Genomic DNA, 16298 nt, shown 5'->3' with positions numbered 1-16298 from the left:
TTTCTTAAGCATCTTCCTCTTACTTCCTTTGTTCTTTGCTTGCTCTCATATCCATTACTGCCACCTCATCATAATCACGAGGGGGAACGCCGCACCCTTTTAAATTATCACAGACAGTGCTGTGTGAAAGACCCCCTCCCCTCACTCAACTTTCCTCCCTCAACTCCCCAGCCCCTTCCCGTCACTCGCCCCCCTCCCCTCCCCCCACACTCGGGCTTCCTTCCCCTCACCTGTGTCTCGAACTGTGTGCTAAAGCTGACCTTCTTGTCTGCTTATCCCTCCCTCCCTCCATTCTCACCCCTGTTGGGCTGACCTCCACCAGCTTAATGTAGTGAGGAATGTGTGTGTGTGCATATCTCAGGGCTTTTCATGCGTCAGCTTTATGTTATGTGTGTGTGTGCATATCTCAGGGCTTTTCATGCGTCAGCTTTATGTTATGTGTGTGCATGCCTCAGGGTTTTATGCGTCAGCTCTGGCGTACCGAGATGGACTGGCGGGGGTATCGTATGCATGGGCTGGTAATAGTGGCTGCCATTGTGAGGATAGATATATTTAGCTCTTGCGAAACATCACTTGTACTTTATTCGTATTAAGACCCGACGATTTTATTTAGCTTACCGAGATGTACTGTGGTACAACTCATATGGAAGGATTTCAAGACTGCTTGTCAGTGTGAGGATGAACACATTATCTCCATTCAGGCGACCATCATCCACTCACTTGATATGGTGCTGTCTGATTCTTCCTTAGCCTTTATCATTCATTTTCTGTGTCTGCTCTTCTCTCTTTCCATTTCTTCCGTCTTTCCTGTCACTTTTTATTACCCTTCTTCCCGCCTCAGGTAGTTTGACATTAAGTGACAAGCCTAATGGTTTCCTGTAAGCCAGGAAACCATTTAGAACATTGGGTGGTAACCATATAACCAGCCGGTAAGCGATCCCTACGTGTGAACAAGTGGGTTGACGCAGGGTTAATGCCCCTACTCGTAAAATACTAACTCAGGGTCAAACGGCCCCCCCTTACTGAATTATGACGTCTGGCAATAAACAGATAGATAGATAGTTTATTGTCCATAGCTTACAAATGTGTAATACATAGATCAAAATGAAAAGTAGGACAAATATTGTAATTACAAAAGGATCACCCATAAAAGAATGAACAAACTGTAGTCCAAAATTAAATTTTCATGAACTAATAAACACAAATTAAGTAAACAGGAAGACAAGCATTTATTTCGAACATAAAAAAAAAAAATCGTAAAAAGCGATTCAGTTCCAACTCGTCACAATATTTATAAATCGTACGTCCCTCTAAGACTATAAAATTATCGGTTTAAAAGTCTACCGTATTTATTACTTGTATGTGCTCAGATCATGAATAATTCTGCATGTGACTTCATCAGTAAAATTAGAGAATACATCATTTATGGTATCAAATCTGTACAACTCCCTTATGTTTTGTGTCTGGGGACACACCTCTACTACATGTTCTTCAGACTGCACGTCACCACATACGCACAGGCTTTCCTCAAGAGGAAACCGACCACGTTCCCGCCTGTTCCAACGACCTGTTTCCACTACCAAACTGTGTCCACACACTCCAAAGCGTGTAAACGAAATCCTGTGGAGGCCGTTGATTGTGTGTCTTCTCTCATAAACTGCATGTACTTTGAGATGTGGGTTTAAAGTTTTATACACATTGCATCTTGATGTTCGGGAGTTAGCAATGACAATGTGCACATAGTCACGGGGTATTTGTGGCTTTACAATATTAAGGAATACTTTAAATATTACTTGAGAACAAGGACAAAGAATTGACTTGTGAAAATCAAGCAATGATTACCTTATGCCGGCTTACTTCGCCGATTCTCTAAGGACGAGACTTTATAAACTTTCTCAACAATACATAGCAGAGACTAATTACTCGCGAGTGCTGTTTGTAGCACTGTTAGCCTCTCGAGAAAGTGACTCCACCCCTGACAATCAATAACTAATACTAATAGTAATAAGCAGGTTCTTGCCGGTGCATTAACTCCTGGTTGCACAACGGATTTTAAGCTTAATACAAAAGGTCTGGCCTAAGTACCAGTTATGAATAATGCAAAGCATTTATGCAAACTAGGAGCTGCAACTAGAATAAGCTTAATATGGAGAAATAAAACACGAGTTTACATTACATCAAGCTCAAAGAAAAGAACTGAAAATTTATTAATTACAATGAGATAAATTTACGTTACATGTCTCAAATGAATTCAAAATAACAAAGAGAATACACTCACTCGCTCACTCAAAAGCTAAACTCTTAAGCCTAGGAAAAAACGAAAAGAAATACCGGTCAATAGAGGGGGCTAAACGGAAACTGGGCGACGGTGCTTGGGACGGACGCTGCACACGCTAAACCTCTCGTCAGTTCACGCTAGGTGGGAATTCAGGAACTAGCTGGACAACGGCGAAGCTGCTCCACACTGGGCCCGAACGAACCTGCTTCCACGATGCTCTAATCCTCACTGAATTCAAATTGGGAGAGAGAAACGAGGGCTGGCCGCACTTGCTAACGGCTAACGGGAAGATTGTGAGCGATACATGCTCACAACAATTCACTCAGCGAAAGTGCCAATGTCGGGCTCAAGGACGATCACTTATGAAACAGTGAAAAATGTTCTGAAAACAGTCCCAATCGAGCGAGGACGTGGACGGTTGAAGCGTTACATATTGGGAATTCACTAGAATTCGCGGTTGCCCACCAAAGTTCAATGTCACGAGTTTGTTTAGATACAGAATCGCGCGAATTCGTGACACACATTAAGCAGAACTGTACAGTAGACATATGTGAGACATCGTTTTGTGTCATGTGGCCAACAAGTTCCCAACTGGAGTATTTAAAGACATAACATACTTAATGGCAAAGGGCAAGGGATCATCGTTTATGTTACATCTTTCTGAGCTCATGTTATGATAAAATTTGTGCTGTTTAAATTTAACAAGGTCGGGCAGTGAGGGATATCCTAACTCAGCATAACAAACGAGATTGGAAGTGGTCTTCCTCACTCCTAACAATCCTTCATTGCCCAGTTGTACAGTTTAGTGACTGGTTTTAAATCGGCGCCTACCCAAGACTCGCAGCCATACAACAGTGAGGACATAAGGGCCGCATCGAACAAACGACGTTTTACAATAAAAGGAATATCATTTTTTTTTTTTTCTAATAAAAGAGACAAATTTTAACACATGACAATTTGTTCTGCGCATGCATTTCACAGCAGACGACACCGAACCGTCACATGTGAGTGGGGTCCCTAAATGCACATAGCTACTACAGTGTTCCACCACCAGCCCATTCACTCGCAGCGGCTCCGTGTTTCCAGGTTCACCTTTTAGTACAAAAATATTTGTTTTAGCTTCATTTATCCTCATTCCATATTCATCACAAAATCCCTTTAATATTCCAAATTTCTTTAACAAATTCGTCCTAGTTGTGGATAATAACACCGTATCGTCCATGGTAGAGAGAAAGATAGTCAGGGGACGTTATTTTTTGTTTAATTTTGCAGCCTCAGGAAGATTTATCTACCATCGCGAGATACGGTGACAGGAATATGGTATGCCTAGGGTGGTGAGACTGGCCTTCTCTGCATGGTGCACATTTACTTTGTGTGAGTGTGTGTGTGTGTGTGTGTGTGTCCGACTCTGGGCATAGGCTTCACAGCCTGCTATCAAGGCCCAGCAGTCCTCCTACATACCATAAACCTCTACATATCACCACTTCGGTGCTAACACTCACCGTCCATATTGAATACATGCTAGGGCTGTCTCATACAGGACTGGTGTATTGGTATTAGCGGGGGTATTTTTACGACATGGCGGGTTTTCTGGTAGACCAGTAAAGCCTGATTTAATGAAATTCAAATCCTTAAACTGTTCCCTGCCCCAGCGGGGATTTGAACCTGGGTCCGTTAGAACGGCAGGCCACCTCTCTACCGATTGAGCCACGCCTCCCCCAAACTGTCCGTGATGATCAAATAATTAAGTCGGTTATGGGGAACTTTATCGGTTGCTTTCTGGTAATAGAAATAAATTCATCAACTGATTAAGTTTCATAATACATATCAAAAGTATCATTGAAAAAAATCAAGAAACTAAGTAAGACATGACCGATTATTTAGAATCTGATTATAAAAATAAAATTAATTATTTTGTTCTAAGTGTATAACCATTTTATCCATAATTATGGCTTCCAGCAGCTTGCAGTATACTGATAATAAGCTGATTAGATTATAATTTTCTGCTCGTAACGTATTGATAATTTTTTTCCTTTTGGGACTAATTACATTATAATTTCCGGCTTGTAATATATTTATTTATTTTTTAATATTGTAGTTATATGCACTAGCTTCCGGCCATTAAGCATGATTCATTTGCAGGAAAATAGCGAGACAGTATGTAAAATAATCCTCTAAGAAAGAAGAGCTAAAAAGCCTGCTAAGCTCGTGAGAATACGGCCGTTGATCCTGAAGCAAGACGAGCTGTGAAATATTAACGTGCGAACTTTCCCGAGGTGTGTGATTCTTCCTGGATACTCATGCTGGGGTTGGTGCTCCACACAATACACTGCATCTCACGCCTGGCCTTTTGCATATGGGGTGGAATGGTGGAATAGTGAGAGAGAGAGAGAGAGAGAGAGAGAGAATGGGGTCTGATAAGTCTGGGTGGATCTACACAATATGACTAATTCTCTACTCGTAAGTAACGTTTTCTTTGCAGGAAGAGCAAAGAAATAAATAGATTCAGCATTCTCCCTCCATTAGCCTTAGTACAACAGCGTTACTAGTTTACGACAATGAATTAATCTTAAAATTGTGTTTGTCCGAAGAAAGAAACAGCAAGGTCTGCTCTTTCTCTTCATTATCATTTCTTTTTGTTTAAGTTTCTGAATCGGAGCATTGATTTGACATTCGTTCCTTGAAGCCCAACGGTCCTACAGTACGTGCCACATACCTTAACATGCCACCGCTTCAGCACTAATACCCACTGTAATTGCCGATTGCATGCTAGGGCTTCAACATCAGTCATAATTTTCGACAAAATTGATCGTAAGTTGCTCTGCTGGAAAAAAGGAGAGACGTGGAAATATTCTGCACTTTCCTTTCCTTTGTCCAAACACGCTTTATGTACACACACTCAAAAAAGTACCGTTTCACCTTCTGCACGATACAAACTGACACCACGAATGAAACGTTTGATAACAGCCTTCCTTCAACCCTACCGAGACAGCTGCATTGTTCACTATGAAACTCAACGGACTCCCCTGTAACGATACATTTTTGAGTGTGTTTACATCATGAATCGTAAGTTTGAATTTGCTGGAAAAACAGGAGTCGCGGGCTCACTCTCCATTCTCCCCCTTCAAAAAATCCTGTGTTACGATATATATATATATATATATATATATATATATATATATATATATATATATATATATATATATGTATATACAGTATATATATATATATATATATATATATATATATATATATATATATATATATATATATACTGTATATATATATATATATATATATATATATATATATATATATATATATATATATATATATATATATATATATATATATATATATATATATATATATATATATATATATATATATAAAACAGGGGTCGCACCCCGCCAAGGTAATAAACTTTGGAAGTGTTCACCCGGCCACGTGCTGCATTGGCGGACACAAGGGGTGCTGTGCTTGAACCAGTGTCGCTTACTGTAAAGTATGCTTGCATCCAGTCGGCTTGCGCGGGCTGATTACACTTGGTTCACAGACTACACACACATCCAAAGCCACTCCAACACTACAATTACACCTACAAGCACTTCTCACCCTACATTCAATCTCTACCAGACAGCCTAAGCCACTTGGTAGAGATACATTGGCTGTATCGTCCCGACTTCGGTCGGGATAGGCCGGTCCTGCAGTGGATACTCAAACGGCTGATGATGATGATAGAGAGAGAGAGAGAGAGAGAGAGGGGACAAGAAACGTCGAAAGATACACACACACACACACACACACATATATATATATATATATATATATATATATATATATATATATATATATATATACTCATCATGTCCTCCGTGCAGTAACAGCTTTTATATATTGCAAGGAATTGATTTCCCTGTATTTTGCAAGAAAACCGAAAACTAATGAACGACTATGCAGTTATTTAAGACAGGGATTTGGCTGAACGCTTGTTTTGCAAGACGCACGAGGCGTCAATAGTTTATGCATTCGTCTTTCATTGTCCTTCCTGAAGCAACATTAGAAAGTTGCTGGGGGGAACTGATGGTAAGTGTGTTTGTGACTCTGAACCGCTGGTCCAATTATTAATGTAAACACGCTTATCCGTACCTTGACCCGCCTTACCTTACTTTGCCTCTCTCTTACCTGTACCTTGACCTGCCTTTCCTTACTCTGTCTCTTGCCTGTACATTCTTGATGACTCTCCCTTCCTGCTGTCTCCCTTCCTGCTGCCTGTCCCTACCGTCTCTCCTTACCTCTCCCTTCCTACTGTTTATCCCTTTTTGCTGTCTCCTATCCTACTGTCTGTCCCTACTGTCTCATCTTACTTCTGCTTTCTTGCTGTTTGTCCCCTCTTGCTGTCTCCTCTCCTGCTGCCTATCCCCACTGTCTCTTCTTACTTCTGCCTTCGTGCTGTCTGTCCGTTCTGTTTGTCTCTTCTTGATATCTGTCCGTACCTGTTTCATCCTTCTGTCTGTCCCTACCGTCTCTTCTTACCTCTACACTTTTTTGACCCACCCAGCTGCCTGTCCCTGCTGTTTGTCCCATTCTGTTCTCCGTCCCTTTCTGCTGACTTTCTTTGTCTCATTTCCTCTTCCTTACTTACTTAGAGCCTCCTCATTTCCTCTTCCTTATCTTCTCCCTCTTCCCCTCACTCCTCCGGCACTGCCCAACTTCTCACACAATTACAGACTTTCGCGATGTTCTCTCCTCATTACGTCTCTCTCGTTCTCTTCTTCCTCATTCTCATCTCTTTCCGCATTCTTCTCTTCCTTCATCCTTTCTACATTATTCTCACGTGCTATTTTTTCTTCTTCAGTTTTCCGCATTCCTTTTGCGCGTACGTTTTTATTATTATTATTATTATTATTCTCATCTTCCTCATTGTTCTTTGTTCTTCCCTTTATATTTCACCTGTATTTTGTTGTCACTTCCCCTTGTTCTCCTCCTGCCGTCTCCTGTTATTAATTCTTCTTTTTTCCCCATTCTTCTCTTCTGCATTCTCTTTCTCTTCCTTCTCTATTCATTTTCTTCACCTCCTGCATGCCACGTATCATCCTTATTTTGACCTGCTTTGACAGACGCTAGTCATATGAGTTTCTCTTGTCGGAAAAAAATTCTGAGTGGCTCATCCAGGAACATACAAAAACTTCATTAGGTGAGAGGAGTAACAGCCAGTGACACAGACAACACATAATCAGCAGTGCAGACCTGCAGTGACTTTCTTATAACGGTAAGTTGGGGCATTGACTTTAGAGCCTTACCGATCAGTGTAAAGGACTTGGGTTGTGACCCAGAGATTAAAAACCACTTCTTTAATCCCTTCACTTCAAGGGATGTTCACTTAGTTTGCATAAATCACATACTCGAGAATATCAAGATGCCATCAGCAGAAATAAACAGATGATTAAAATGTGGTTGTGATCCTCCCTCATGAAAATATTGCTACGGCATAAATTACCAACAGTCGTAAACATCTCCCTGTTATGAGTCCATATTATATTTACAAATCATAATAGATAGATAGATAAATAGACAGATAGACAGCTCTATGCGAGCCTGGGAATGGGAAATGATCTTGCAAGTTATCTGAGGAAAAGCTGACGACAGATTAGGAAGTAGCAATGTCAGGAGATGATGCAGGTAGTTTGTCAGCGAAATAGCAGGGGAACAAAGCCTAGTGACATACACACATACACACACACAGGTTTCTGGAACTTTCCAACCACAGTGTAACACACGTGACACGACCCCTGTTTCACCAGAATTTAGGAAAGAGAGCTCAGAAGGAGAGAGGCCATAGAATCGGCAGGTAGTAGGGAGAAAGGCTTAGTAACATGGAAGAGAGGGAGAGAGAGAGAGCGAGACAGGGAGGTAGCTAGCGGGACTCTACTTATACTTCACTCGTGTGTGAGAGACTATGTTTAATATTTCCAAGACAAATTAAAATAGTCCCATACTATTCTTTACCTCTCCTGTCATTGCATGACAAATGGGAACCAAGATTATCTACTTACAAACAACTCGAGTATAACAACCGCTCGTTCACAAGTCTAATATATAACATCTCTACAAGTAACTACAAAGTCTTTTATGACATTTGGTAGCAGCGAAAGAACGCACCTCGTCTTCGAATCAACAGTGAATTTCTACAAAAGCAGGCGACACTCTACAAGATTAGCTTCAGTCCTACAGTGAATTCCTACAAAATCCAGCCTACACTGCAAATAGCCTAGAAGTCTACAAAACAACTCTATAATCTTCACGTAACTTCAAGGAGCAGCAAGAAGAATAAAAAAACAAAGCAAGTAAAGAAGAGGAAATATTAAAGGAACAAGCTAACATACCCCTACCACTCTCTCCTGACTACCTCCATCGCTGACGCAGAGGTCAAGACACGCAGCAAAACACCAGAGCCACATTTATAACGCGACTTAGCTTGCTTCACCCAGCTTAAGCATCGCTACTCAGTATTCACCACAGCTACCAGTGTGGGAAGCCGACGTCACCATGTGCTGAGATGACATCACAATGCGAGTTTGCCACGCCAAGCAACGTGTGACTGACACCAGGCACTTCTCACCCACTACTCATTACTTATTATTCACATAGCTCCTACTCATACTTATTTATTTCCACAGTATTGAGTTGGAAATTCGACGTTCTATGCTGAGGTTTGCCTGGGACAGCTGTTAACCACCACAAGCACCAGGCCATGGAATTTCCTGAGTAATATCGTCCATCAACACAGCACTAGAATTATCAAGAGATCTTCAATCAACCCTGCATTTTTCTTCCGAGATCGACTTTTGTATCGACACACCTCTACGATCTGTATCAAGTGGGTAAAATTATACTTACTCATTTCTTCTCAGTGCTAAAATTAGCTAAATTTAACTTTTTTTACTTATTTCCATATATACACTTATACACTCACTATCTATCATTTATTTCAACTTATTTACTCATCTATTTTGTTAGGACATAAATAAACAAAAGGCGTATTTCATAATACCATATCTTAATGACAGGAATATTTTCGCCACCACCCACATTAATGGCAGATGACACACAATTAGCCACGACAACAGACTCACAATTTAGAGAGCACCAAGGCAACACACCAGATGACACACAATTAGCCACAACAACAGACTCACAATTAAGAGAGCACCAAGGCAACCCACCCCTTGTACAAACCTCACCACAAACTAAAGACCAAGAAACAAATACGGCAGTTTCAGATGATGAGTGGGAAACCCCCTCTGACGTAGCAAGTGAGGACTTTGTCGCTGACTTGCACACGTATGCCAATATACTTAACAGGGTTCACCAGTCCGGTCGTACATATTCCACCATTCCCTCACACAGCGGTAAACAAGTCCAAGTTAAATTAACAGAGCAAACAGTGAAAATGAATCAAGAAACAAATACGGAGGATCTAACAACCACACCTCATGTGTTTGTGTACCATGAGGATAAAACTGCCCCAAATTTCTCTGGCACAGAAAAAGATCGCATTGACGTCATTTCATTAGTCAGTCAGTGCGAACAAATGTTCATCAAGCGCCACATACTAGATGAACAAGAGAAAATTGCTATTTTTTCATCTTGCATAAGCCAGGAAAGATGTCCAGGAAGCAATTTATTGCAATCAGATAAGCTCCATAAAGCTAGGACATATGATGAATTTAAAACTGAATTTTTGAAGAAATTTTCTGGAGGTATGAACTTCTTGCCAGGTATAATTCCAGAATTACATAAAATTGTAGATCTTGTAAGGGAGCACACTACAAACCATGTGCTCAGTGAAATAACTGCGAATGTCTCCACAATCAAAAGAACATTGTTTGTTACTTTGGAAAACTCAAATTGGATAACAGATGATGGAAAGATGTCCCCAGACCTCGTTGTGGACATCATTGGTTATGTAGCTCCCTTGTGTAAATTACCTGATAGGACCTTTAAGATCGCCAAGACGATCACGTACACCCCAGGCATGTGCTTACTAGACTTAATGAACGAGGTAGAGATGCAGTGCAGTAAAGCAGGTATGGTCGACACACATGCACATTCTAGTAGAATGAGGGTACCTGAGACAGTATCAGCTGTGAAAACATCTACACCGACCCCAAACAGAGAACAAAATCGATCGCGACCCGAAAGCAGGCAGAGCAAACAACCAAATCTGACGAGGCCTCGATCACAGACGCCAGGCTACAGGCAGTTTCATAAGTTTTCGTGCAGCCCGAGTAGGTCTCGCGCCATAAACAACACTACTTATGGGAAGTCACCTCGTAGGTCACAGGCAAGGGATAGGTCCATTCTATGTCATTATTGTGCAAAACCAGGACACAGAAGGTATGAATGCTTTATCAGAGCAAAAGAGGACAAACAAAAGACACAAGGATTTGGTCCTTGCTGTAGGCATCATAGATACCAAGGGCACTGGACCAGTGATTGCAAAACAGTAGAAAAAATTGTGTCTATGTTCAAATCGGGGGAAGACCAAGTCATGACAAAAAACGAACAAACGTAAAGAAAAACAAGTCTAAAATTCACATAGGAGGCATGTTGGGAAATGAGTGTATCTTGATACCAGCTGTATGTGAGGATCAAAACGTTCCTTATTTTTAGATACAGGCTCTCCAGTGAACTTAATAACACATGGAGAAATAAACAGAATTCTTAAAAATAAGAAGAAAGTAACTTTTCTGGATGAAGCTGATTTAAATTTATACACGGTAGATGGAAAACAAATTACAGTGAAAGGTATGATAAGATTAAATATCAGTTTCACAGAAACTACAAGACCATTCTCTGCATTTTTCTATATTGTTGAAAACTTAGCAATTAAAGCTCGTATGTTACTGGGCTTAAGATCCGTGAGAGCTGAGAACATAACTATACTCCCACAAATGAATGGAATAGACTTTGACAATGAATTCATAGAGGAAATACCTTCAGAGCCCTCACCGATTGGTAAAAGAGAGCCAAAAAGAACTGGTAATATTAAAGGCTTAAACAAACATACACAAACAGATGAGTGTATAGATCCACTCCCACCACCAGCCCCATCCTCCAGAATTAGTGACCCAGATAACAATACTGATTTCTCAATTTTTCCAGCCCATCTCACTAATGGTTTAGTTATACCACCTAATTCATACATGAAGGTTACCATAAAGAGCAAATTACGGAATAGTACTGTTCTTGTCTTAGAAGAATTATGTAAAGGGATTGTCAGTAGAAAACGCATTATGTCATACGAACGACGAAGGGCAAACTCAGATATTCATAATTAATCACATGAATGAGGAAGTTCAGTTGAAAAAGGGGACTTGCATAGTTAATATTGAAAAACGTCCTGCCCCTGTGAAGGAAATAGTTATAGCTGGAGTGACAAGTGAGATAAAATCTACGGATAGAGAAAGAATAAAAGAGAATTTAATTCACTCAGGTGAATTTGATGAAGAAAATGATTTGTTAACCCTGCTGGAAACACACAGGGACACCGTAGCATTGCCCGGAGAACAATTAGGGTGTACTAACTTGATTAATCACATGATTAATGTGCACCCAGAAACACCACCAATTTTCGTACCAGCTTACCACATACCACACTCCCAACGTACACTTGCAAATCAGTATGTCGATGAAATGTTAAGACTTGGAATTATTGAGCCTTCAGTCTCCCCTTGGAATGCCCCCATTATTCTTTGTGCCCAAACGAAATGGAGAAATGCATGCGGTAGTAGATTACCGTAAACTAAATAATCACACAACCCCAGACAGATTTCCCATGCCATTGCTAAGCGACGTTCTACAGAATATTGGTCCTGAGAATAACATATTTTCAACCATCGATCTCCTAAACGGCTATTATCAAATCCCGGTATCGGAGGAGTCACGTAAATACACTGCCTTTTCCACAAACAGAGGACATTATCAATATACAAGAATGCCAATGGGACTGAGGACAGCCCCAGGCACATTCCAGCGTCTTATGAATTACGTATTGTCCGGAATTTTATGACAAGGAATATTTGTTTATCTTGAAGATATTATAATCGCAACGAAGAATATTAAGGATCATCTCAGGAAATTAGACTTACTCTTACAAAAGCTTAGTGATGCTGGTTTAAAAATTAAACTTTCTAAATGTAAATTTTGCTTTAAGGAAATAAATTTCTCAGGCCACAAATTAAGTTCTAATGGTATTCACACCACTGATGACAAAATACAGGCAGTGAGAGATTTTCCTGAACCCACTACGACTGACGAAGTTAGACAATTTTTAGGTCTGGCTGGGTACTATAGGTCAATCGTACCACAGTTCTCTCATATACCCTTTCCTCTATTCCAACTACTCAAAAAAGATGCTATATTCCAATGGGAAGAAGAACAAGAAAGGGCATTTAACAATCTACAAATTAAACTAACAAAGGCACCTTGTTTAGCATATCCAGATTACACAAAATCATTTCTTATTTGTACAGACGCATCAGTTAAAGGATTAGGGGCTTTACTGATGCAGGAAGATAAAAGAGGAAAAAATCAACTAATTGCATTTGCCAGCAGACAAAAAAGAGGTGCAGAGAAAAATTATTGCACTACAGACTTAGAGGCACTTGCAGTGGTTTTTGCATTACAAAAGTTTCGAGATTTGGTATATGGTTACGAAATGCACTTATTCACCGACCATAAACAACTGGTGGGTATGTTTAAAGAAAAACTCCTTTCTGGGAGGAAAGCAAGATGGAAATGTACAGTTGAAAACTACAATGTACAAATTCATTATATACAAGGTAAAATGAACATAGTAGCTGACCCATTATCTAGGAACCCGAACACAATTCAGGTCGCGGCGTTAGATCTCAAAGGAAATATCCCAAACCACGATGATATCGCAAAGGCACAAAGACTTGACCCAATATGGTCTAAAGTTATATACAAGTTAGAAAGTGGAGATGACATACAATTACCCAAACTGCATGCCCCACTCGAAGAATTCACAATGGTCAATAATACATTATACAAGATTAACTCTAAACAACCAAAACGCCAAAGAAATACTAACCAGTTGGTAGTACCTAATAACATGATAACCCAAGTATTACGAACGATACACGATAGCCCACATGCAGGACATCCTGGAAAGGATAAGACATTCAACCAAGCCCAACTGTTATATTACTGGCCTTCATTACGAAAAGATATAAACAATCATATAGACATATGCGAATCATGTGCGAAACACAAAGGATACCCAATCACACCTGCACCGATGGGTAATTACCCTGTACCACATCAACCATGGGACGTTGTCGCTGTTGATTTACTCAAGATGCCATTATCATACAATAATAACCTATACTTATTCGTAGCAACGGATCATTTTTCCCGTTATGTCATTTTAGCTTCAATTAAAGATAAGACAACAGAGACAGTAGCAAAGGCAATAACAGATAATGTAATATGTCGCTTTACTACCCCAAAGGTAATAATAAGTGATAATGGAGGAGAATTTAATTCTGAGATCTTACAAGAAATATGTAAACAATACAACATCAAAAAGGTTAACGTTTTAGCCTATCACCCAGCATCGAATGGGTTGGTAGAGACAAAATAAAAAAGTATTAGATGTGCTACGACACATTCTCAGTGAAAATTATGCAAGCTGGGATGATTGGATTCCCAGAGTAGAAGCCTCAATTAATGGATCTATAAATAAATCCATAGGTGACACACCACATTTCATTATATATGGAACAGATAAAAAACTACCATATGAGCTCCTAGAAGGTGACAGTATGCCCATATACAATTACGATGATTACTCTAAACTCCGTTTACGTGAATTCCAGGACATACACAAAAGAGTCATAAAACAATTAACGATGTCCAAGGAAGAAATGACGGAGGCATTTAACAAGAAGGCAAGAGATTCACCTATCAGCTTAGGAGACATTGTTTACGGTATCATTCATACGAGAGACAATAAATTATCCCCAAAATTTGAGGGCCCATACAGAGTAATTAACATAAAAGCAAACAAAGTTTTAATTAAGTCACTGTCAAGTGGCGAAGAGAAACAAGTTCATATTGACCATTTAAAACGAGTTTCAAGGGAATTATCCAATAATTTTTCAGCCTCGGATACAACCGAACAGGCGAACGTACCTCAAGAAACCAAGCAAGAAAACAACAATGATTACAAAAAGAAAATAAGGTCATATACCAAACAATCGAACATAGGTGCAAGTGTTCCAATCAAATCTACAGTACATCATTTACGAGAATTAAATATCGATTTAAACTCCTTCTATAAATGAAATAACAATCAACCGTAATGCACATCATCACTATCATCGACCACAGCATGACCATATTAGGAAATTAATAGATTTTTTTTTTTCGGTAGGTTACGATGAAGGAACTTATGCTATGGATTCTCCTCTACATAGCAAGAGGATATGCGCACTTAGACCCCCAACACATAGTACGACAAGGATGCCTCATAGCTCCAACGGCCACAACTACAATCGTTAAGGACGTCATGAGTACTGAAATAAGTCTAGATTACTTGTATGAATTACCTACTTATCTAGACAGTCTTACGAAGCCGATGCGAACTCTGGACTTCATGATGGGAAATTATGTTTCACAAGCACATAACACAAAGGAAGTGAATGAAATGGTAAAGTTAGCGAAATGGAAACTAGAACAGGCAAAGTCAACTATGCTCCTCATGATCCAAGATCTCCCATCTTATGGAACGGAGGTACTGAGCGACAGGAACAACATCACACGTACTCGCCAAAAGCGCGGTTTGTTCGACCTGAGTGGCGCAGTTCTTGGGAACATCTTTGGATTGGCTACAGAGGATGACCTTCACGAAATAAACAACAAATTTAATAAAATAGCTCAGATACTAACATACCAAGATAAAGTCATCACAGGACAGAACTCAGCAATGAAGACAATTGTGAAAAATCTGAAAAAGGCAGAAAACATAGCTCTCCAGAGAGTAGATAAAATAAATGAAATGGAAGGAAATATTACACTTTTCCAACACTTCTCCATCATCACAGAACATATTGACACGATTCTACTACAATTAGACAACACTAGAGATCGTTTCAGGGCACTTATGCAAGGATTTTCGAATGCTGGTGATGGCAAGATCACAATTGACTTACTCCCAGTTCATGAGCTACGTCAGATAATTAGTCAAGGCATACATAAACATAAATTGAAGCCGTTGTTCCGCAGTAGGGAATTCATGCAATATTATCCATATTTAGAAGCAACACTAACACCAACATCAGTAGTAGTTCATGTACCATTCATAACTGAAGACCTGTTCACAGTATACCAAATACATCCCTTCCCCTATAAAGATAACAACACTTTGGTCATCATCAACATCAACACAGACACCGAACTCATCATGGTCTCCAAGAGACGGGACACTGTCACTTTCGCAAGTGAATCAACGATTGAACGAAAGTGCCGCACATCCTTACATGCTGTTCTTCTTTGTCATGCGTACATTTTCACGTTTCAGCCTACTGATACAGTCCCTTGTGAAATGGCTATCATCAGAAATTACAATATTCATAATCATTGCAACTTCACTTTTGCTCCAGATAAACTTGTACACCATCAACGCATCGGACACTCAGTTTTTTTTATTTCACTCATAACACATCAGTTTACATAGTCTGTCCAGATATACCACCACCTCATACTTCAGCCTCAGGATTATACATAGCACGAGACTACTGTGCGGTCTTTACACCAGCCATGTCTACTTTATCCACCATCAATCACTACGCCATTCTCAATCATACACACAAACATTTCCACCCACTGCCTGATATGGACTTAAACATGAGCACAAGTATTAAGTTGACTTCACTTAAGTTTGAAACTATGCAACTGATCAATGAAACAATGAAGCCCTGGGAAGATTTGA

Source organism: Coenobita brevimanus, chromosome 71 (genome assembly GCF_032717465.1).
Source record: "Coenobita brevimanus isolate Jiangsu-jjx chromosome 71, ASM3271746v2, whole genome shotgun sequence".
Taxonomy (NCBI): domain Eukaryota; kingdom Metazoa; phylum Arthropoda; class Malacostraca; order Decapoda; family Coenobitidae; genus Coenobita; species Coenobita brevimanus.
Note: the sequence above shows the minus strand (reverse complement) of the source record.